Raw genomic sequence first — 24,830 nt, 5'->3', positions numbered from 1 at the left:
CCTCACTGGATGCCTTATGAATAAAACAGTGAGGTGAGGAACATTCATTAGATATTGAGGATTACTGAGGTCCTTTTTGTTTCCTAATATACTGTAGGCATCTAATTTCAAAAGAATTGCTAATGCTTAAACTAGAAATGTTTGACTTAGTTAAATGCTAAACTAATACCTAACTAGGGGATCACTTGTATTGAAATAATATCCTAGGAAAAAGTCAACATGTATTTTAAAACAGGTAGGTCTTGCTTATACCAACTTCAAATTTTTTGATCAAGCAACAATAGTTAAGGATACACAAAGGCCATATGATGATATGGTGTATTTAGATTTTCAGAAGAAGTAGGAATTCAGGGAAATGAGTGAAGGTATAGATACCAGATGAAAACTAAAATTAGGGTGATGTAATATCATAGGAAATGTGTACTATGACCACTGCATTTTCTAATTTTTATTTAATTTAAAATGTTTAGATTTTCTATTAGCCATCAAAGAATCACTTTGTGACTTACTGCTACAATTAATAATTGTCCCAGTAAATGCACAAAACCCCTACACAACTCTTAAAGAAGAAGAAGAAGTTCAAGTAGGTAGCAGCATCAGCATGTGTAGGCTACAAAGGAACAAGTAAAGGTTTATTCCATGCTGAAAAGTGAAAAAAAGAAACACAATGTTTTGGCTGGGAGTCTTCTTCAGGTTTCCACTCGAAAAATGACAATCTTAATTTTTTAAGTATTAACATTAAAATATATTTTTAAATGACTTTAAATTTAAAATGAAATTGTAAGGCCATTGAAATATTCAATATAAAGATCAAATAGTGACATCATAATTCTAATATAACATTTATATTATAATAATATAGCAACATCAAAGAGTGATGCACCACCCCAAAAAATAACGTTATATCTCAGGAACAAAATAATACTTTTACAACAAATGAAAAAATAAGGGCTTCACATTGTTTGAGTTGTTTGTAGAGGGGCAACTTCAAGTAACTAACTCCCACCTGGATACAAACCAGAAACCCAGACTTTTTTCAATATACTTACCAAAGTTATCTAGCTGAGCATCTGACTTTATTAAACAGTGTCCTGTTGCTCATTGAATATTTACACCCTCAGTAATAAAAACACAACACCAACTGGGCACACCGTGATCTCACATGCAGGTGTGAAATACAGTTAATAACTTCTTTTTTAAAATAGTTCAAATTTGTTTTAAAATTTGCATCTGTTTTAACTGATAATAAAATGGTGAATATATTTGCAATTGTACTGTTTATCACCTAATATTTCGAGTCATTGCATGTGTTTTACCAGTGAAAGAATGTTATAAATTTTATAAAAGCTAACAAACTGCTTGTCTTTTAGCTTTCTAACTACTTATAACCCTGGCAAGTGGAAAGATACCAGGGGGCATCTATAGGTCAGTGGAAAAGTACAGCTCATGTTTTAAATGTAGTAGAAAGGGAAGTCGAATGTGCAACTGCGCTGAGCAACATCTTTTGGAGAGAGTAGCTTTTGTAAGCTGATCTCTCGTATGCAAAGGAATAAACAGCTCTTCTTTCACCAACACCCGGACTCTGAAATTTTATTGTTTCTTCACCAGTGATGCGGTTGTTAGAGCTACATATTTGCCCCCCCCCCCCCCCCCTAGTTTTTAACAGCATAAACCAGTTTGAATGTAGCATTTATACTGCTTATATTTTCCAAGGTATAGTGCCTTTGTTTATCGGGGTCCTGACATCACTCAGCCCCCTACAACATCATAGGTGACCTGGACCAGTCTCATTCATTAGTGTTACGTTTGTGCCTGTTTGTACCTTCGAAAGTAGCTTCCTAGCTCCTTTCCTTCCTCAGATATAACACTTTCTTTTTTGGGGGTTGACCTTACCCAACCCCCCTACAACGTAGTAGGGGAACCAAACCATTCTCATCCATTAGTGCTGTTTGTGCCTATTTGTGGCCTTGAAAGTAGCTTCCCAGCTGTTATCATTCCTGAGAGATAGCGCCTTCTTTTTCAGGTGATCACAAGACCATGCACTGCAACTTTGACCTGCAGTAATCTAATCTGCTGAGTTCAAGCACTCTATTACTGGTGCGAGGATAACAATGCAATTTTGTTTCTCTGTTTGGCTGGGTGGGAAACAGTTGTTGATTTTGCATTTAATACCAGTATCTTCTGTGCGTTTGTGTGAACAGAAAAAATAGATTTGTCACCAATATCATAGCTAATCAGAAGAGTTGTGGGTATGGCCTTAAAAAGCGAGCATTAACAATCAATTGCCTATTCTTACAAAGAGGCTTTAAGTAGCATGTCTTAGTACTTCGTAGCTGTGTCGTTTTTTAAAATCTGAAGAAGTAATTAATTTTTCATTGTGTCCTTTTTAAATAAATATGCAAAATCAAGGGTTGTTTTAAGCTTCGACCCATCTTTCGAGCCACTTATTTAAAAAGGTTAGAATTAGCAACTTCATGTATTACAAGACAATTGCTTTTATATATTTTTTATGCAAAAAATTGTAAATGTTAAAAAGAACCAGGATTTTTTAAAGGAGCACTATGTACTAAGTTGACCTGCAAAACAAAATCGGAAACTACCGTCTCGTGCATGCAGACTGCAGAAATATTGGAAAATATTTTTAATTTCAGAAAAAGTTTCTAAATATATATCTAAGGCCTTAAAAAACAGTCATATGTCTTCTTATTTACAGTGCTCCTTCATGATTAAACTGTGCTCTTTCATGATTAAAAATAATTAGTTGTTCAGGGAAAGAGTAAAGTTCCTACATAGAAATAATGTCTTTATGAGTCAAATTATCTTCATAAGGGGAAGAGTGAGTGGATTTCATGTCATCTAGAGTTAAAGATTTTTGTTGAGGAAATAAGAAAGTGGCCAGCCGTTGCGAGTGCCTCTGGAGATTTTTTTAAGAATACATATATAAAACATTGGGCAGAACAGTGACATAGTGGTTAGCATTGCTTCCTCACAAGTGTTGGTGTCCTATGTTAAATTCCAGACCTGGGGTGCCATCTGTGTGGAGTTTGTTCTACCTGTGTTCATTTGGTTTTTCTCCAGGTACTTCAGTTCCCTACCACAGTCCAAAAACATACTGGTAGGTTTATTGGCTTCTGGGAAAATTAACCATGGTGTGAGTGTGTGTCTGTGTGTGCCTTGTGATGCACTGGCATCCTGTCTAGGGTGTATCCTCCCTATGCCCAATGCTTGCCAGGATAGGCTCTAATTCCCCTGTGACCCTGTATTGAATAAAACAGTTAAAAATGGCCTGATATATGATATGAAAGCAAAATGCTGAGAGATTAGCATAGAAAAAACATAACTATTATCAAAAACAAATTCACTTTCCAAACTTATTTGATCAAGTGCCTTTATAGTTAATGCCCCTCTAAAAGATCCATAACTTTTCTGACATCTAAAGAAGGAAGAGGAGGAGTCCTAATATCAAGGAGTCCTAATATCCACAGTAGCTAGATGGAAATCAATGAACATTGGTTGTGATGAACATCAAAACGTTTCAAAATGAAATGACATTGTTTATCCATATAGTTAAAAATCTAAGAAAAGTGGCTGACAGGATCTTCTGGAAATCGCGGGAAGATTTCCCTTTTTAGAAATAATGAAACAATGAACAATTTTATTAGAAGGATATTAATTTATTGTTTTCATATTATATAGTGGGAAATAGACAGAAAGCAAATCTGGAGGAATATAACAGTATATTCACAGAATCTAGCTCTGTTCTGTTAGAGCTCCTGGAGTATTATTCATGCCCTGTATTGTGTCCAACTAAATTAAAGACAGTAGTGCTCAAATGAGTGCAGCCAAATTTTCCCAAATTGGGTATCAGAGTTAAATTATTTAATATAAATATAAGAAAATGCCATATTAATATAAAACTGCATTATGCATTTTACAACAGTAAGCAGAACTAATTAGGGGAGATCTGAAGTCTTTCCCACAACTTGAGAAGCTTCTGGGAAGAAAAATAAGTCATAAGATTGATGGGACCCAAACCTCTAGCACATGGTAGTATAGCAAGAGGGAATGGCAGTACTTCCCACAATTGACTGGTCTTCAGCCCTGTGTACTTGGGAGTAGTATGAATGGTCCATTCATCACACCCCCCATCGCCCTTTGCTAGAGTGAACATAGATTGGTGAGGCAGCAATTGGGGGTCTGGGCACAACTAGCACTTCTACTTCAATCACATGAACCTTTCCATGCACACATTCCTGCTCAGGGAACTACCAGGGGCAGAATCAGAATACTCCAAGTTATTGTCAGATGTGGCTAAGGTGAGGCTGAAGACTTTCTACCCAGGACAGAGAAATAAATGTCAGAAATCCAAATAAGAGGTCTGGTTGCAAAGTGACATGAAGTGATGTGAAGGAAGTGTTGTAGGAGAACAACCCAACTGTTATGGAGGACAATCTTTTTTTGGCCTCTGTTCAATGAGGAGGAAAAACAAAGATCCAAACAGGAAGGTTTTAGAGCAATAGTCTATTCTGGAGCTAGCCAAAAAAGCTGTATTGTTATTGACTAGGGGTTCATGAATCCACCGACCCACATGTGTTTCAACATCTAGTTGGTAAGGTTCAAAGATAGCAACAGTAACTGGAAGATGTTTGAGTTACTCAGTTGAACATAATACAATGTAGAATACTACTGGCTCAGGTGGGGTATTTGTAGTTTCAGCTCAGCAAAAGACATATCTAAATAGAAATAGTTAGAAGGGAGACTGTTTCCTGTAAAAGCCTTAATAGAACCTAGCCAGAGAGCAGAAAAGAAAACCAATAGGAAAAATCCCCCCCCCCCTCAAAAAAAAACAACAACGAACCAAATCCAGGATCTTTCGCAGAAAATTTCACAAACCAACAAAGTTTTTGAAAAGAAGTAAAATCCTTTCAGAGAAGAATAACCCAGTTATACACCCTGGCCTGAACCTCCAATAGAGATAATTCAGGGCAGGCAGCTGTGGATACCCAAGTTTAAACTTTTGGGAGAGGAGGAACACAACAAAGTAGCATTACCATTTGGGTCTGGCCTATGTTCCTGGAGAAAGAATGATGTGACAGAAAGACTTCAATATCCTGACATGAACTCTCATGAGAAGAGAGGCATGAATACTACTACTACTACTACTACTACTACTACTACTACTACTAATAATAATATACTTTCTTTTATACAGCACATTTAACAAATGCACAAAGCACTTAACACTAAGAAGAAAGCATACAAGACTCTTGGAAGCATACAAGGAAAAAACAGCAGAATACACACAACTACAATACACACAATAAGAGTTTGGAATGCAGTAGTAAGATAAAGGCAAAGACAAATTAAATTAACCAATTAAATAAAAGCCCTTCTAAAGAAGATTTTGAGTCTTTATTTAAAAGTGCTCAGGAAAAGTGACTCTCTGATATCCTGAGGAATAGAATTCAAGAGCTTTAGGGTATAATAACCCAAAGAACGTTCATGGACTTTCAGGACCATACAATAAAATACAATACATACAATACAACAAACTAGAATGAAATGAACAAAGGTTGCGAGGTACTGAGTACAAAGAGCCATGTAGATAAACATGAGGATTTTGAAGCTCTGGACATACAGATGCAGCCATTCAAAATGCGCGGTAAGACCCCGTACAGCTTGAAATTATCTACAGTTTAGTGCGTTATACCACAGTACTTGATTGGCTGGCCAAAATGACCGACAGACGGCACTCGTGGTGCATTGGTTGTTAGTGAAACAATTGCTTCATTTAATCTCTTTACTGTTTAATGTTTAAATCCGATTAATATTGAATATTAATATGAAATTTTACAACTAAAGGGAAATTTTAGGAGCTGAGCATAAAAAGAAAAGGAACATAACGTGTCTGAAGGTCATAAATAATATTAATTTAGGAATATAAACATTATGTAAACTGTATATGGCAGGTATTGGTAGTTTCAATAAAAAATACCAGTATTCCACTTTCTTCTTAACCATTTTAAGTATCAAAGTCTTTCATTCTTCTACATACTGTGGTTATTTTGGAAAAATGTTGCTATAATGTTTTAACCTTTTCTATGAATACTTGTGCTCATTATCAAATACACATACTTTTTAGAATTTAATTAATAGGGAATATAATATGGAATCGTGTATCTAAAGAAATTAATAACAATAATTAATTCATATAGCTCAAATTATTACAGTAGTACACTTTCTTTGTAAACATATGCATCAATTTAACTCATTCACCCGCAATTACTTGTGTAGAGGTTTGATGGGTTTACTGAGACAATTATTAATTGTAGCAGTAATCACGAGGTTGTTCGTTGTGGCTTTTAGAAAATCAATCGTCAGAACAACTAACAACGCACACACACGGGTAAACTCGGAAGTAAACACATTACTCATGAATTAAATTGATAACAACTTGTGTTGAGGTACAATTGAATTCTCGAGACGCAATGTAGAACATGGGGTTTACTTATCCACTGTGTATGGATTTGGAATTTCCCGGCACGAACACCAAACCAGCTGACAGGCTCCAGCGGTTGTCCAATGGACGTTGTCCTGGCGTCCTCTGGCTACCGGCCAACCAGTCGAGGTGCAGCTCGGAGTAGGACGGGCGGAGGAATCTAACTGCGTCGCGCAGGGCAGTCGTTGCTCCGAGGGGATCTACCAGCAGTCCGGCTGGCTAGTAGAAAGTCTCTATGCACAGAGTGTGACCGTGGGTCCTCGCAAGTCACTCTTTTGCACGGGAATAAAACTGGTTCGTTCCCGGTCCAGCGCTGCTTCTGAATAAGCTATTCAGGTTGTCGACGAGGGTCCAACTGTAGGCTGCCGTTGATCAAGCGGAGCATTCACGTTGGTAGAATTCTGAATACGTACGGGATCCTCGGCCTCGCGCTTAGAACAAAGTCCAAGTCCCTTTGCAGACAACAGCAGTTGTCACGTGATTGTTTCTGAGGATGGGCGAAAATGGCCAAGGAGAGCCCCGATCTGAGCTTGCGCTCCCTTTTTGACCAAGACACAGATGTGTGCTGATTGGTTGAGAGTTTGGCGGGCATTGGAGACCCACGTGGTGTTACCACGCCCTGCCAGTCCCTGATTGGTTGATCAAGGTGAGATATGAGTCACTTACTCTTGACACTTAGGAATGCAGTCCAGATGTCCATTCGGCACTCCCTAGACAGATAGGTGCCAATGGATGACCATTGATCATGATACCCAGGCTTAGCTAAGTGCATCCCCGTTTGGGAGCTCTCCCTTATCAAAAGAAAATACCTTAAATCAGCCTGCATGAATACTTTCTCTGTGGCTGCACCACAGAGATGGAGGGTGAGATGGGGCCTCATTTAGGAAAGCACAGCAACGGTTAATTCTGTCTTATTAACAAGCATTGCCGCTACACTTGTAAACTTTTTGCCTGCCCTTTTCAGTTATAGCTCAAGTTGTCAAGCAGCATGTTATGGCTTTGGAGTATGATTTGCATGCTGGAGATCGAAGGTTCAATATTTTATATACAGTACATCTAAATAAAGTCAGGTGCATAAACTATTAGTAATCAATAATTAGTATTAAAATTTGCACTGTGATAAATTGTTACACTTCCACATCTTGTAAAAACATTTCTTTGCAAGACTTTGTTCAAATATACGTTAAATCTGACTATCAAAAAAACAGGGTTCACTTTTTTATACAGATGCAGCCATTCAAAGTGAGCGATACAGACACGTACCGCAGGTAATTGGCTGCGGTGTCGCGCATCATGACGCAAGATGACGCGGAGTACCGCGGTACGTGATTGGTTGACCGACAGGGGCACTCGTGGTCCGTTGGTCTGTCGTAGAAAGATTTACAGTACAGTAAACATCTTTACTGTGCCCATTGTAGATATTGAATTTTACCACTGAAGGGAAATCTTAGTAGCTGAGCATAAAAAGAATAGGAGAATACTGTAACGCGTGTGAAGGCCATAAACAATATTAATTTTGGAACATAAACATACAGTACTGTATATGGCTGGTCTTGGTACTTTAAAGTAAAAAATACACACCAGTATTCCATTTCTCCCTAAACATTTTAAGCATCGAAGTCTTTAACTAAAGAGATACCGGAGTCAACAAGCATACTTTTAGAATTTGATTAATAGGGAATATAATATGGAATCGCGTATCTAAAGAATTTAATAACGATATGATTATATTCGTGTACTGCGACAGGGCTGTGTAGGGCTGTTTCGCCTCCCTCTTCATGCGAATTCCCCTGTAGCCTACTGGTCTACGTGCCTGACTAACAACTCACAGGTTGCGTGTTCAAATCCAGCTGGGGCTGGACTCTTCTTTTAACAAACATTTCTTCGATAAAATAGAATAGCGATATTATGGACAATCAATTGACTTTTATATTTCAAAATATCACAACATGATCGATTCTTAGTCATTTTTGATAACAATGAATAGTCACCTTCTTCCCTTCTGACAACGGTCCCTGCTTATGCTTCCTGCTTCTATTGTGTGTGTGTGTAATAGAATAAATTTTTATAGAGAAATGGAGGCTGGACAGTATGCCTTACAATATAAACATTTATATTGATTTAAATCGTGTTCTGATTTAAATCGCAAACGCGTGTTTAATTATATGTGTTTTTTTAATCATAATCAGGCTAATGCAACACAAATTGATACAGTATCTTTGTCTTCTAAGTATCTTAATAAACTTTCAGCATAGCTTTCTACCCGTTTAGATGTTTATTTCTTGGGATTTTGGGATCAAACGTGGAAGGATTAGATTGTAATCGTTTTTATTTGTCAAATACGTGATTGTATTTCTGAATGTTATGTTACACCTACAGTAGTTCACTGATTTAAATACATCGAATTAAGAAAGTTATGTGTAGCACTTTAGATCTTTTTTTCTGAACCAGGAAAATCTGATCATGTTTCTCTATAACAATAATAAAAAACTTTATTTTACATATCACCTTTAAAAGTGGCATCTCAAAGCAATACAGTAGATCGAAAAACAGTTGAAAGGGACCAAAGTAAATACCAGACAAACGCAAACGCGTTTTTAATAAAATGCTTTTATTCATTCAGCAGAGAGTGAGTGGGACATCCAGCAGAGAGAGACACACACACTGGTTTCCATTGACAAAATTGTTTTTTTCAATTCCTCTTGTCTAATAGGAATGTTTTGTTTGTGGACAGACTGTTAGACTAGAGGAAAAGAGCGCCTCCTACGAAGCATTTCGTTGATCCGATCACAAATTCTTTTCCAGTCGCACGAAGTAAGGGTAAACTTACACCATACCGATGAGCTAATGCCAGGGAAAGACACCATTTCCTTTTTCTGATCACTCGCTTTCTGGATACACATCTCACCTGTCCTGTTCTTTGTTTTCCTGGTTTGCTGATTATGCCTGCTGCGGTCCACTCCTACCCTCACACCTAAAGAAAACTATTTTAAATTTCTTAGTGCAGTTCATTAACCCTTGTATGTGCTGTCCGCGCACAAAATGCAATTTAAAAAAAGTCAAAAACCGCTCTCAAAATGCAATTTAGAGCTTTCTGGCAAGAGGAGACACCCAAATCAATGTAACATGCCACAGTTTGTGCATGAACAGGGTTATACTGCCTATTCCCTTCGATAACCGTTAAAAAATAAAATAAAAAATTTTTTGAATCCCCGGCGGAACTGGGCATCCATATGAATCAAGTAACAGGTTTATTCCATGCTGAAAAAAAGAAGAAAGAAAACACATTCCATAAGAATTGATTGAGCTCCGCTCTGTACCACGCAATGATCCCCCCGGAGTCTCTGCCCTGGGTTATTTGGGTTTTTAGACAGAGGGTAAAAAACTCTCTCTCTGGCTTGACCTCCCCCTCCATGGGTTTGTCTGGTTTTTTGTTAACAAGGCTCGCCAGCTAATGTGAATCGAAACCTGTCTTTCTAACTTTTAAAGTCGTGTGATGTGTAAACCACAATTCAAATAGAGAAAAAAAGAGCTGACTGACAAGATTTAAGATGTGGCTGTCAATGTTGGATTAAAAAAAACACATTGCCCGACGTTTGTTGCATTGCTTGAAAATTAACTTTATTTCGAGAGACTGGATAAGTAATTCAAGTGTTTTTTTTTTAACTTCCTGAAAAACAACTAATAATTTAACTATATGTGCAAACGTTTTATGATATGTCGCTGTTGTGAATGTCTGTGGACATGTGCTGGCTGGACAGGAGGCTCCACTGTACACAGAGAGGGGCAGGAGGAGGGGACAAGCCGATACATACTCTTAGAGTTTGATTAATAAGGAATATAATACAAAAATATAGTACTAAAAATAAGATACACTCTACAGACATTCACAACGGCGACTGTCAGAAGATAGGACACAGCGGCTCAGGCACCCGCTGAATGGAAAAGGGGCACTTTAATGTTCTGTATGGCTAATACTAAAGCCAATACTGGCTCAATACCCTCAATGGGCTTTGACGTGCTAATGCGTTGGTTTAACAGTCCGGGTGTGGCAAGCTTCCAATGTCAACTCGACTCGATTGGAAGACAATGAACGTATTTTAGCCCTAAATGAATTAATAGCAAACATGGTTTACATAAAATACATTTTTCCAAGAAAGTTTTTAATAATACGATCTATACTTGAAATCTGAGCCTAAATATAAAGGAAAAGCATTTTCAGAGAGCAATCACGCTGTGTTTATGTAGAAAAAACGATTAGGTTTATGAGCAATCTAATAACCTATTCGCTTAAAACACTATATAAAATAAAGTTTATTTAGAGATGAATGATCAGTGTTGCAGTTTAAATAATTTTTGTAGGAGGGCTTGGACAGATTCCAAGTGCATTTTTGCAATTTACGTTGCATTGTCCAATGTTCTGTTGTAATTCAGTTTAGAATACAGTTAGTCTAAGCTTTATCAGCTTATTTAAAATAAATTTTTTGAATCCCCGGCGGAACACACTCAATAAGAATCAGCCTATACAGTATATCGCCTTTAAACACATATTTTTAAACACGCGTTTACGATTTAAATCAAAACGCGATTCAAATCAATATAAATGTTTATTTTGTAACGCATAGGTGACTATTCATTGTTATTAAAAAGACTTAAATTCGATCATGTTGTGATATTTAGAAATACAAATTTGTTTGGTGCGAGTGAGGTTTTATTTAATCTCTGACCAAGGGAAACGTTTCATTTTTTCAAAGAAATGTTTGTTAAAAAATAGTCATAGTTCCATGGGATTCAATCACAGACCATGTGACATGGGAGTCAGGAAACTAACACACAGCGCCACCAGATTTGATAACGCTGTAAAAACGCTATAAAATAATGTGACTAGGCACAGAACAAGTTTACAGCACAGTACAATAATAAATGCTGACCATGACTTTAGAAGCATAAATTACCTTACACTCAACTTAAACACAAGCTGTCTTTAGCCCTCTAAGCTGGTTCATACAGAAATGTAGAAATGCATTAGCCTGATTATGATGAAAAAATACATATAATTAAACACGCGTTTGCGATTTAAATCAGAACACGATTTAAATCAATATAAATGTTTATATTGTAAGGCATACTGTCCAGCCTCCATTTCTCTATAAAAATTTATTCTATTACACACACACACACAATAGAAGCAGGAAGCATAAGCAGGGACCGTTGTCAGAAGGGAAGAAGGTGACTATTCATTGTTATCAAAAATGACTAAGAATCGATAATGTTGTGATATTTTGAAATATAAAAGTCAATTGATTGTCCATAATATCGCTATTCTATTTTTTCGAAGAAATGTTTGTTAAAAGAAAAGTCCAGCACCAGCTGGATTTGAACACACAACCCGTGAGTTGGTAGTCAGGCACGTAGACCAGTAGGCTACAGGGGAACTCGCATGAAGAGGGAGGCGAAACAGCCCTACACAGCCCTGTCGCAGTACACGAATATAATCATATAGTTATTAAATTCTTTAGATATGCGATTCCATATTATATTAGCAGAAAAGCTTAAAACTACCACTTTTTCACACGCTATTTCACATGCTAGTTAAATACTTCGATGCTTAAAATCGTTAGGGAGAAATGGAATACCGGTGTGTATTTTTCCTTTAAAGTACCGATTCCTGGAATCTGACTGGCTGACACCCTTCTGAAGTGGTTCCATAAAATCTGGTATACGGAAAAGAAAGCGTTGATACATACAAGTGTCTTTTAATACAGTCTTTGCTGTGCTCTTGAGGATCCTTGTGATATTTTGAGCTCTAGTTGAATGATAAGTGTCGCATTTTAAATCATTTTCGTAGTTAGAAATTATGAAACGCCCTGTTAAAAGCAAGGAAGTTTTTATGCCCGTTGAAGTAAAACAAAATGCCTGACAAAGTATGGCTTGGACAGATTCCAAGTGCTTGTACAAATGTGCTAAAGACATTATACTTTGAGTATACAGCTTGTCCAAAGTCATCTATTATTAGTACTATTAGTTATATCTTCGGTAAAGGCTTTGATGCATAAATATTTCTGATAAAGGTAGGTTGTGTACTTTTGTCCAACTGAGCAATCTTGCTTTCATAAAATATACCAACATTTTAATGACTGATGATTAACATGCTGTAATACACAGTTCAAAATTAAAAGCTCAAATGCTGTACATGAGAGGTTAAGCTCCCCCTGGCGGTTTTACAAGGTGACGCCGGATAGTTTCCGGCAGAGTGTCAAATGACGCGCGATTAACCGCGTGACACCGCGTGATACCGCGACACGCCCACCGGGGTATGCCGCGAAATACCCCACCCATTTTGAATGGCTGCATCTGTATCTCTTCCTACTCTCTCTCACCCGCTGCGATTCGGACACAGAATGGTTAAAAATGGGAACAGGTCAGGCAGGCAAAGGAAAGGGGGAGGGGGAAGGTGTCTATGACTAACATACCAAAGAGAAATGGCTTGAGGAACATACAGAGCTGAAAACGTTCAATGCTGTCTTCTCCTCTTTAAAGCTACACTCCTTGTGGAAGAATTTTCACCTTGAACATTTGACCACCACCTAACACTCAGAAGCAAACTGAATACAAAATGTACTTGCAAGAATAGCGACTACAAACATAAAAACAGACTTGCTTTATACTGTTATACTGTACAGTGTATTAAAACTAACACTCTATAGGCACTACACTGTGAGTAACACTGCCCACTAAACCTCTTTCCCAGGAATTTCATGGGGGCAAGGTCATGTAGCTGATTCACAGCTGTATAAAATGTTATCTTGCCTCGTGAAAGCAAAAAATCAGATATTTGCCAATATATTTACTAAAACTGTCCCTCTCAATCACACTGTAATAATCTCACTGTGTGAACCAGTGCTCACTCAATGTTCACACTCTCAGTAAAATAAAAAACATGTTTTCCACATTATCACCTCGCACCAGGGGGTAAGGAAAAGTGCCGGCGGTCATTTATTTCACTCTCCATCACTGCCCAACCCCCCGGGACAGACAAAGTTGATTAAAACTCATTCAAAAGGGTGTAGTGTAACACAAACTCTGCTTAACAGAGCCGCTTGTAAGAGCAAGGTGACTTTCTGCTCAATTAAATAAAGCTACAGTACAGACAGATTTTAAATTCTTCAAGCACAAATTAGCTGTTTGCCATATCAGTTACTTTGCAAGCAGTACACGACTTCTCAAAAGGTACCTTTTGTCTCTCATGCAAACTCAACAAAGGTTTATTTTTTATAATTCTGAAATTTGAACGGTATGCCTCAGGGACTCATTACTCGATTACGGTTTGCGCAAGAAAATCAAAATACTGGAAATGCTTTTCCAAAGCCGTATGGTTTCAAAGTTTGTGTGAAATATCTTTCTTAATCAAATCTTTTTTTACTCACCCAGATATGTAATAAATATAGCCAAAAGGATCGCTGTAAAGGTTAAATTCCAAGCTGAAAAAACAAGACTCAATGTCTCTTCTCTAACTCTTAATTTTACAGCTCGTCTATGGTAATTCATTATTAATATTGTAACAAACGGCGGGCATACAGATGGTACATGCCGGTTGCAGCCCTCTAATCCCCTGCGCCTAACAAGGATGTTGGCTGCATAGGCTGAAGAAGGTCTTCTGTCACTATTGAGTGACGCAGGAGACCCGGGTTTGAGCCCATGTGGTGAAGAATGAACCAGGACAGGAGCAGCGAGACCACCAGCCCAAGAACCTGAATTTGTTACAATATTATTAATAATATATTCCGTATTGCTTTTAAATTGGAATGTTTTTACAAATATAAGAAGAGGCGATACACAATGTGTAAATATAACCCTTTTCCCTCCTTTAACTTAAAGAATTGCGTGAAGAAATCCTAAATCACGAAACCATCACTTATAATAATTCATCCAGATACACACACTCACACTGCAGCCAAAAACAAGCTATAATAGTGGAATATTTTTATGTTTGGCTATGTAAGAAACAAAGTTATTCTCTGATCGGGCTTTGAACCACCTCGGTGCAGCGCACTACATGACACTCCATCTATTAGGACAATAATATATATATTTTTTAAAACGAATGTCAAATGTTTCCAAAATCTCCCCCTGTGATATTTTAGCTGCTTAGTTACATGACTCCATATTAATATAACTATCAAGTGATGTTAAATCACTACAACATTTATCTTTTTACAATAACACCAAATGGTGTTCCTACTAAATATTCTTAGAAAAGGATAAAACGTTATAACTTTTTATGAAGTACAGAACATAAGCTGAATAATGTTAGAAGAAGCACGTTAAAACCAGAACCCACTGTAAGTTACCAAATTAAAGACCTTGATGCATCAAATATTTATGTGTAATTAAAATATTTATGATGAAGGTGAATGGCTGTGTACGTTTGTCCAACTATGTAATCTTGCTTTTATAAAATATTCCAACTTTTTAATTTTTAATGATTAACATGCTGTAATACACAGTTTAAAATTATTAAAAGTCTAAAGAGTATACAACTTAAATTCTTAATTGGAAAAAGATTGTCCCTCAGCAGCAAACGGGATTCAAAACCAGGTATTTTCTGGTGACAGCTCAAATGCTGTACATGAGACATTAATGGTCAAATAAAGGTAAAGGTCAAATTCCGCGTAGACTTTAAAATCCTCATGCTCACCTACAAGGCTTTACATGGCTTGGCACCTAAAAACCTGTCTGAACTTTTATCGCCCTACTCCCCACCTCGCAACCTCCGCTCTTCAAATTCTGCCCTCCTTACTGTCCCCCAAGCCCGTCTACATTGTATGGGCGACAGGGCCTTCTCCTGCTATGCCCCCAAGCTCTGGAACACTTTGCCCAAGGATATTAGAGAGTCACCTTCTCTAAACTCCTTCAAATCCAGACTCAAAACCCTCCTTTTCAGAAAAGCCTTTACTTAACTGGTTCCATTCTTCACCCCTCTGCTCTTCTTAATACCATCTTCCACGGTCTCCTCTATTGTTATTGTTGTATTGTTATAATTATAATTGTGTCCTGTCTTGTGAAATTTTCTTATTTATTGTTGTAGTCTTCTTATTTATTGTTATTGTCATCCTGTAAAGCGCTTTGAGAAGCCACCTTAAAAGGCGCTATATAAAATAAAGTTTATTATTATTATTATTATTATTATTATTATTATTATTATTATTATTATTAAGCTTTATTAGCTCCACCTGGCAGTTTTACAAGGTGCTTCCGGATACTATTATGATATTTCAATTAACATGCGGTATGCTGTTTATATTGCACCATGCCCACCACATTTTAATGCAGCGTACCTCACTCATTTTGAATGGTTGGAGCTGTACTGACGTTTTTTTCAGTGTGGATTTACATACTCAGCAAATAGGGTATTACTGTAATCGATTCAGGAGAAGACCAAAAGTGTTGACTAGCTTTGCAGCTACAGTCAGTGACAACAGCAATATTTATTTTATGTGAGAATATGTGTTTTCTGAACCATGATACATGATTCCTGCATCCCTTGACCATGGGAGAAAGTTTCACCCAGATGATGCAGCTGCTCTAATGCAGCAGCCTCTGTCCAAGGGTAAGGTGATCAACAGGGTGTGCTTGCTATTCACACAGCTTCATAGACAAAGGAACAAGTCTATGTGAACTGTTCTTCATGTTTGTAGGTTGACTTTCTACTTGCTGTTGTAGGCATCCTCTCACGAGGCACCAGTAAATGTAGGGGTTTTGTGCTTAACTGGGACAATTATTAACTGTAGCAGTAAGTCACAAAATGATTCTTTTGATGGTATTAGAATCCAACCTTGCGGGATAACCCAAACAACGCACACACACGGGTGCTAATACACAAAAATACATTTATTAATACATAAAATGTGCAAATAAACATAACTGATCTTATAGTGAGGGTTAGCAGAGTACAACAGGTATATATTCAGTCACAAAGAGTTACAAATACCGAGAGGGACATACGTTCAGTATATCATTCATTTAGACCGTTTCGTAAATGGACTTGGTTACAACTTCTACATTAGATACTCAAAACAAGTACATCACTCATTGGAATTAAATTGATATCAACTGGTTGAGATAACAATTGAATTCTCTAGCTGTAATGCAGAATGTTGAATATTCATCCAATCTGTGGGGATTCAGATCTCCTGCAGGCACAAAGAAGCAGTGGCAGGCTTGTTGCTGTCTAATCGGTGCTCTCTGGCTCTGTGCCAGGCAGTGCTGTTGCGGCGTGCGATGTGGTGGGATTCTGCTGCGATGCTCCAGCAGTGGGCTCGCTGAAGACCGGCTAGTTAGTTCTGGCTTACTAGCAGAGTTTCTGCACATGAGAAAAGTGACTGCGGGTCTAAGCAGGTCACACTCTTTAGACAGGAAAAAAAAACGGTTCGTTCCTGATATAGCGCTAGTTCTGAACCCTGTTGTTCAGGTGTCCACAGTTCCGACCGTAGTTCACTTGTTGATCAGGTGTGCATTCGCGGTGGGTTCACAAGGGCTAACCTCGGAAGGATCCTTTAGTTACACACTAGCAACCTTCGTTCTCGACTCTTAGAACAAAGGAGAGTCCTGCACTCGGACACACTGGCCATTACGTGGTGGTCAAAGCTGAGTCTGAGGATGTTCAGGAGGAGCTCTGCGTCGAGAATGTCCAGGAGGCGCTCTGAGTTTTACCTGGAGGAACTACGATCGTTCATTGGTTGAAAGTTTCATGGGCATCCGAGACCCACATGGGGTTAACCTGCCCTACCAGTTCCTGATTGGCTGATGATGAGTAACAATGCCCTCTGACCTTAGAGTTGTAAACAACTTGGGATGAGACTTTCCCAGAATCTCCCAGACTTTGAGGAGCCAGAGATGACCATTTGTTAGGGTGGTTGATGTGTCTCAGGTTTGGGAGTTGTTCCTTATCAGGACACTCTATCAGCTAGAAAAACACCTTAATTGTGAACTGTGTCAGGTACCACTAAGATGAAGGAGAGAGGGACTAGCAAGGGAGCAGCAAACTTAATTCCTGTACTTTAATAGGCCTTGCCGCTACAGCTATCTGTCAGTTTTGCTCTGACAAAGTTGTAAACTAAAAACTATCATGCCAGCTGGAGATCTATATGACCAAATTAAAACATCACAATACGACAGACGGTATTCTACTTCTGATATTGTTTGCCATCTATTTTGCAAACAGCTACTGACATTGCATTCACTGTGCCTTTTATTCATTAAATGGCAGGATCTTTTAATCAACATGCATGAAAATATCTGTGGATAGTTCTAGATTATATAACTCTGATTTCAGTTTTCATTGAAATGGTTAAAATTTGATACACTAGAGTTAAAGAAAATAAATATATTTCAAGTACAAGTAATAAAATGAAAATGTCTAATTTATTAAATTAATACTTTACTTATATGTTTTCCAAGGGAAATGTCAACAACATGCCTCAGCCTGAAGAAAGACAAAATTAATATATTTAATAGTTTAGCATAGAAGCTGTATACATTTTGCAAGTAAAGAAGCATTTAAGATTAATAAATCAGGACTGACTATAATTAGATAGATACTTTATTGATCCCGTGAGGGAAATTGTAGTGCAACAGTGTAACGAAATGATACGATAATACAACAATACAACACAATACAATACATACAATACAATCAGTACAGTTAGTGAGATGTGCACTAAGAAGAGTTGTTCACAGTCCATAATATACATATAACAAACAAAAACAGTACATAAAAAGTTGTATTGCACATTATAAATATAAATATAAATATATTACACAACTTCCTGGCATATATTGCACAAAAAACAGTTGTAAACGGGAAAAGCCAGATGTAAGCAGAGAGTTTACTGTTTAGTCCATAAACAGGTCAATGTCAATGTTGCCCCTGCCCAGACACCAAGTGGATGCGTTGTGCAGTCTTATGGCAGAAGGCAAGAATGACCTCCTGTAACGCTCCCTGTTGCACTGTGGTTGGATCAGCCTATTGCTGAACATGCTCTTCATTCTCACAAGCATGTCATAGAGGGGATGGGAGACGTTGTCCATGAAGGCCTCTAGATTGGACACCATTCTCTTCTTGGCCACTACCTCTAGGGGGTCCAGGTCAGACCCAATGACAGAGCTTGCTCTTCTGATGAGCTTGTTCAGCCTGTTAGCATCCCCTGCTCTACTCCCAGAGCCCCAGCATACTAATGCATAGAAAATGGTGCTCACCACTGTAGCGGCGAGGCTTATTAATAAGAAAGAATTAAGTGTTCTGAGCCTTCCCAAATGAGGCCCCATCTCTAGAAACTATTCATGCAGGCTGATTTAAGGTTTCCTTTGATAAGGGACAGCTCCCAAAGGGGGATGCACTTAGCTAAGCCTGGCTATCATGATCAATGGTCATCCATTGGCACCTATCTGTCTAGGGAGTGCCAGATGGACATCTGGACTGCATTCCTAAGTGTCAGGAGTAAGTGACTCATATCTCACCTTGATCAACCAATCAGGGACTGGTAGGGCCGAGTAACCCACGTGGGACTCTGATGCCCATGGAACTTTCAGCCAATCAACGAGCTGAAGTTCCTCCAGGTAAAAACAGGCAACACAGAGAGCCTGTAGTAAGATCCTGGGAGAATTCTGTGGACTTTTCTAAAGGGAATTCAAAGGAGAATTCCAGGGCAGGACGGCCCAGGAGCAGAAGGCTCCCAAGGGCAGGACATTCTCGCAGCGCGCCTCCTGGCCATCCTGAGACTCAGCCCGGACAACCACGGAACTGCCAGTGTGTCCGAGTGCCAGAACTTTCCTTTGTTCTAAGAGTCTAGAGCGGAGGTTGCCAAAGAGTAACCAGAGGATCCACCCGAGGTTAGCACCAGCAGCAGGCCTCGTGAACAGGTCAGAACTGTGGACAGCTGAATCACTATTCAGAACTAGCTCTTCATCAGGAACGAACCGGTCCTCTTCCTGACTTGCTGGGACCCACAGTCATCTTTTCTCCTGTGTGCAAACTTTGCTAGTTAAAGCCAACACTAACTAGCCGGTCAGTGAGCATCTGCAGCGCACCGTCGCAAGCCGCACAGCACAGCCTGGCACCGAGCCAGAGTGCGGATTGGACAGCAACAAGCCTGCAACTGTTTCTTTGTGCCCGCAGGAGATCTGAATCCCCAGAGACTGGATGAGTATTTAACTTCAATGCATTACAGCTCGAGAATTCAATTGTTATCCCAACCAGTTGATATCAATTTAATTCCTAAGAGTTATGTACTTGTTTTGAGCATCTAATGTAGAAGTTATAACCAAGTTCATTTATGAAACGGTCTTAATGAATGATATACTGAACGTATGTCCTCTTGATGTGTAACACTTTGTAACTGACTGAATATATACCTTTTGTATTCTGATAACCCTCTCGATAAGATCTGTTAGGTTTATATCCATATTCTATGTATTAATAAATGTATCCTCGTGTATTAGTACCTGTGTGTGTGCGTTGTTTGAGTTATATCGCATGGTTGGATTCTAAAGCCATCAAAAGAATCAATTTTGTGATTTACTGCTACAATTAATAATTGTCCCAGTAAATGCCCAAACCCTACAGAACTGGTGCCTTCAGAGAGCACACTACATCACACCACATATGTAGCATCTTACTACACGCACTGAGGGACCTGTGCCTCATCCAGAAGTAAAGTTGTCTCTGACCCTTCTTGTAGATGGCCTCAGTGTTCTTAGACCACTCCAGTCTATCGTCAATGTGCACTCCTAGGTACTTGTATGAAGTACTAGGAAACAAGCAATGCTATTTTTAGGCTATTAATAGATGCCTATACATAAAAATAGTGACAAAAGTGAAATAAAGGAAATTGAAAAAGATTTATACAAAATTAATGACTGGGAAAACACTTGGCTGATGATGTTTAAAGTAAACAGGTACAGAACATTATATACAAGAAGCACAAATATAAAAGAAATAAATATAAAATGGGAAGCACTGAGTTTGAAGAAGCTTCTCATGAAGCTTGTGCTGATATCTCATTTCAATGTGGGGAAGCAATAAAAGGTCAACCAAAATTTAGTAAATATAGTAAAAAGCACAGAATGTACTGTAAGTCAAGGAATGATATCTTAAATTTGTACAATACAGTAGTAAGACCACATTTAGACTATTCTGTAATACTTTTGTCCCCACAGTTGAATACAGACTAAGCTGCAATGGAACCAGCTGAGGTGTTCCAGACACATTTCCAGGTTTAAAAAATTGTCCTACTTTGACAGGCTAAAATAACTAAGATGTTTTAGTTGTAACAATCATCAAAGAATCTGACAGTCTATGACTGGACATCTTTTTTCTGAAATGTAATTTTGTTTGTTATTTGTATTTGTATTGTGACATGGCTAAAAATTGGAGTGAACTGCAAATCTTCATACCTTCCTGCTTTGCTGTGCTCTTCTTTACCCCTCACTATTTTACAGATCACCCAGGATCAGTTCAGGAAGTATTGTAGCCTTAGCCACCAGACATATCACTCGGCAACTCACAACTGGCAGCACACGAAAGCTAACCAGGTGTGAGCCTGGTCAGCACCTGGATGGGAGACCTCCTGGGAAAAACTACAGTTGCTGCTGGAGGAGGTGTTAGTGGGGCCAGCAGGAGGCGCTCACCCTGCAGTCCATGTGGGTCCTAATGTCCCAGTATAGTGATGGGGACACTCTACTGTAAACAGGCACCGTCCTTCGGATGAAACGTAAAACCAAGGTCCTGACTCTCTGTGGTCATTAAAAATCCCAGGGCGTTTCTTGAAAAGAGTAGGGGTGTAACCCCGGTGTCCTGGCCAAATTTCCCATCGGCCCTTACCAAGCATGGCCTCCTAATAATCCCCATCTATGAATTGGCTACATTACTCTGCTCTCCTCCCCACTAATAGCTGATGTGTGGTGAGCATTCTGGCGCACTATGGCTGCCGTCGCATCATCCAGATGGATGCTGCACATTGGTGGTGGTGGAGGGGAGTCCCCATTACCTGTAAAGCGCTTTGAGTGGAGTGTCCAGAAAAGCGCTATATAAGTGTAAGCAATTATTATTATTATAATTATGTCACTTTCACTACATTCCCCTCCTAATACTAATCATTAGGTTTCCCATTCCACCAATTACCTGTCACAAAAATGGAGAAAATAGACCTTGTGCAGGGCTAAAAAAGGGAAGGCACAAAAACAATAGCCAGAAGTCCAAAATGCTAAGCTTGTATCCAACATCCAGAAAACGAGCAATTAGTCAAAAAAACAGTAGAGGGCAGTATAACCAAGACAACAAATCCAATCCAAAAGGCAAGAGTGAAAACCATGAAACAGGCAAAAGTCAGTAAACAATCCAAAACTATAGAAGACAAGAAACAACGTGCATTATGGGAGCTCAGGGAGACAAACCACAATAGTGAGCAAGGAAGAGCGGAAAAAGAGGAACTAAAATAATGATAGCAGAGAAAAGTGATAGGATAATTACTTATTGCATGAGCGTTTGAGAAAGCTGGTGCGCATGGGTATGTGAAAGTGAGTGGAATGCGTGTGTGTGGGAATATGAGCATGTGTGGAATGCCTTACATGACCAGATATTTCTTAACTGAAACAGAAATCTATTTGTGACAATTTAAGATTTGTTTGAAAACAATATTTTAATGTAATCTGAACAATTTAGAACGGAATATAATGTACCCCAGTATTTACAAGTAAGGCACTTTATATGTACCCAGTTTACCTAGTTCCTTTCATCTCTTCCCAAAGCTGACATACAGTACTGTACGGGTGGTGTCATAGCAATATCATGGAGTTGAACGTGAATAAAACAAAAGAGCTAATAGTGGACTTTCAGAGACACAGGCTGCACACGCACAGCCCACTCGGTATTGATGGAACAGAAGTGGAAACAGTCACCAGCTTTAGGTTTTTGGGAATTCACATTTCTAATGACCTAACCTGGACTGTGAACACAGACTCTGTCTTGAAGAAGGCTCAGCAGAACCTCTATTTCCTGAGATGCCTTAAACAATGAGGAATGCCAGTACCTGTGATGGTGAACTTCTACCGCTGCACCTTCAAGAGCGTCCTCACCACCAGGATCACTGTGTGGTACGGCAACACCTTTTCTCAAGAGAGAAAGGCACTGCAGAGAACGGTGAATATGGCCCAGAAGATCATCGGCCGTGGTATCACAGAGATTAAACAGCTCTATGAGAACCACTCCCATAGTAGAATTCTGGCCATCACAGAGGAAAGTCACCACCCCAGGCATGAGCTCTTCACCCCACTGCCCTCAGGCAGGAGATACAAGAGCATACGGACACTTACCACCAGATTCTTCAATAGCTTCTACCCAAAAGCAGTGCAATTGGCGAACACATTTGGCTATGCCCCTCGGACCACACCTACACCATCTACTTCATTATAATTTCTTATTTATTGCACATCTGAAGTCATTGTTTACATGTCTGCATGGTTTACATTCAAACTGATTACTTGTACATTGTCTACTGTTTGTTTGTATATTGTCTTGATGCACTGTCTGCACTTTGTGTTTTTACACTTTTTAACAATCAAGAGACTTTTTTTATAAGTAAGAATTCCATTGTACCACTACATGTACCAGTTACATATGGCAAAAAAGTTCAAGTTCAAGTTCTCGAGTCTAGCTGAACCCGAACAACTGTGATTATATTCTTGAACTCTCAACTTATGATAAAGGTTCAATATCTAAATGTTTAATATTTATTGTTTATTTCATTATGTTGTCTATCCTTGTCCATTTTTAAAACTGTGGGAACAAGACCTGGACACAGTTATTCAAAAGGGCCAGTGAGAGGTCTGTTTTACCCCAGATTCACTCTTCCTCCATCTGTGTCAGATAGAGTCTCAAACATTTTAAAATTATACATTGCTTACATACGTCTAAATCTAAGCTTTCTATATTTTTTCCCAGTTTGGACCTGACATGATAGTTGTGGTTAAGCTCCTGTCACTCTCCTGCCATGGTTTCGGTCTGATAGCTTGGCTTTTGAAACTCTTCTAGCAAATTCCCTTATCCTTTTTAATTGGAAGCAAGCAGCCCCACCCACATTTGTTCCATGGATCAGAAATATAATGCAGTTTCCTAAATTTGGTGAAAATTAGATGTGCAGTTAAAGAATGCATCATTATTTTTTTAAAGTTTGACAACCATTCCTAAACTATTTGGAGGCTTTGAGTCTCCTTTCTATATTTTAGGCCTTAATTTGTCACTAATTGACTATTCAGATGATACCTAATAGGGTTGGTCTTTTAACTTTTCCTAGAGACTATTTAGTAGAACAAGCATTTTGCTATACTCTTTTTTGTACCTTGTCTTTTCTCATTTAGTTTTACTTCTTTTTGTGAGGGAAGATTTGGAAGGAATGTGTGAAGGGGATTAGAACTTTGATATTTTTCCTTTTCATAAATTATTCTTAGATAAAACTCTGTACCAAAAATGTACATGTTTTGTAATATTACTTTAATATGTAATGTATGCATCATGTGCTTTTGTGGTTTAAAAAAAACTTACACTGAATTTGTTTAAGTCATAGAATCTTTGAATAAAATGTTTTTAACTTATTGAAATTGTTATTAACATGTTTACTGTTAGGGATTCGGTAAGAGAAACCGAAACCAAATAATGAACCCACTTGCAGGAGCTGATAAAGCCTAGCCGTGATCCAAAGAAAACAGTAGTCGAAGAAACGAGTCGAGAGTCCAGGGGAAACCAGAGATCCAAACAGGGAATGAGTTACCGAAGCCAGACCGTGATCCGAAACTGGAGACGATAGAGCAATCCGAGAGTCCAGGGGAAGCCAGAGATCCAAACAGGAAATGAGTACCGAAGCCAAGCCGTGATCCGAAAAACTGTAGTCAAATGGGAAAAACCGTAGTCCGAAAACCAAAAAAAGACACAAAGAGGAAGAAGGCGTACCGCAACTAGGAAGCTTGAAAGGAAAACCAATACTTAGCGAGGAGGTAGGAAAAGACTGGTGTTTAAGTACAGATGAGACAGGGGTGTGGTGGTAAATATGTAAACTGATAGGTAGACTAATTAGGCCAGCAGCCATGTCACCCTGCAACTCACAACTGGCAACCCACTGAAGCTAAGCAGGTGTGAGCCTGGTCAGTACCTGGATGGGAGACCTCCTGGGAAAAACTAAGGATGCTGCTGGAAGAGGTGTTAGTGGGGCCAGCAGGGGGCGCTCACCCTGTGGTCCACGTGGGTCCTAATGCCCCAGTATAGTGATGGGGACACTAT

The sequence above is a fragment of the Lepisosteus platostomus genome, chromosome 1, assembly GCF_059453375.1.
Source record: "Lepisosteus platostomus isolate fLepPlt1 chromosome 1, fLepPlt1.hap1, whole genome shotgun sequence".
Taxonomy (NCBI): Eukaryota; Metazoa; Chordata; class Actinopteri; order Semionotiformes; family Lepisosteidae; genus Lepisosteus; species Lepisosteus platostomus.
This window is presented reverse-complemented; position numbering follows the sequence as displayed.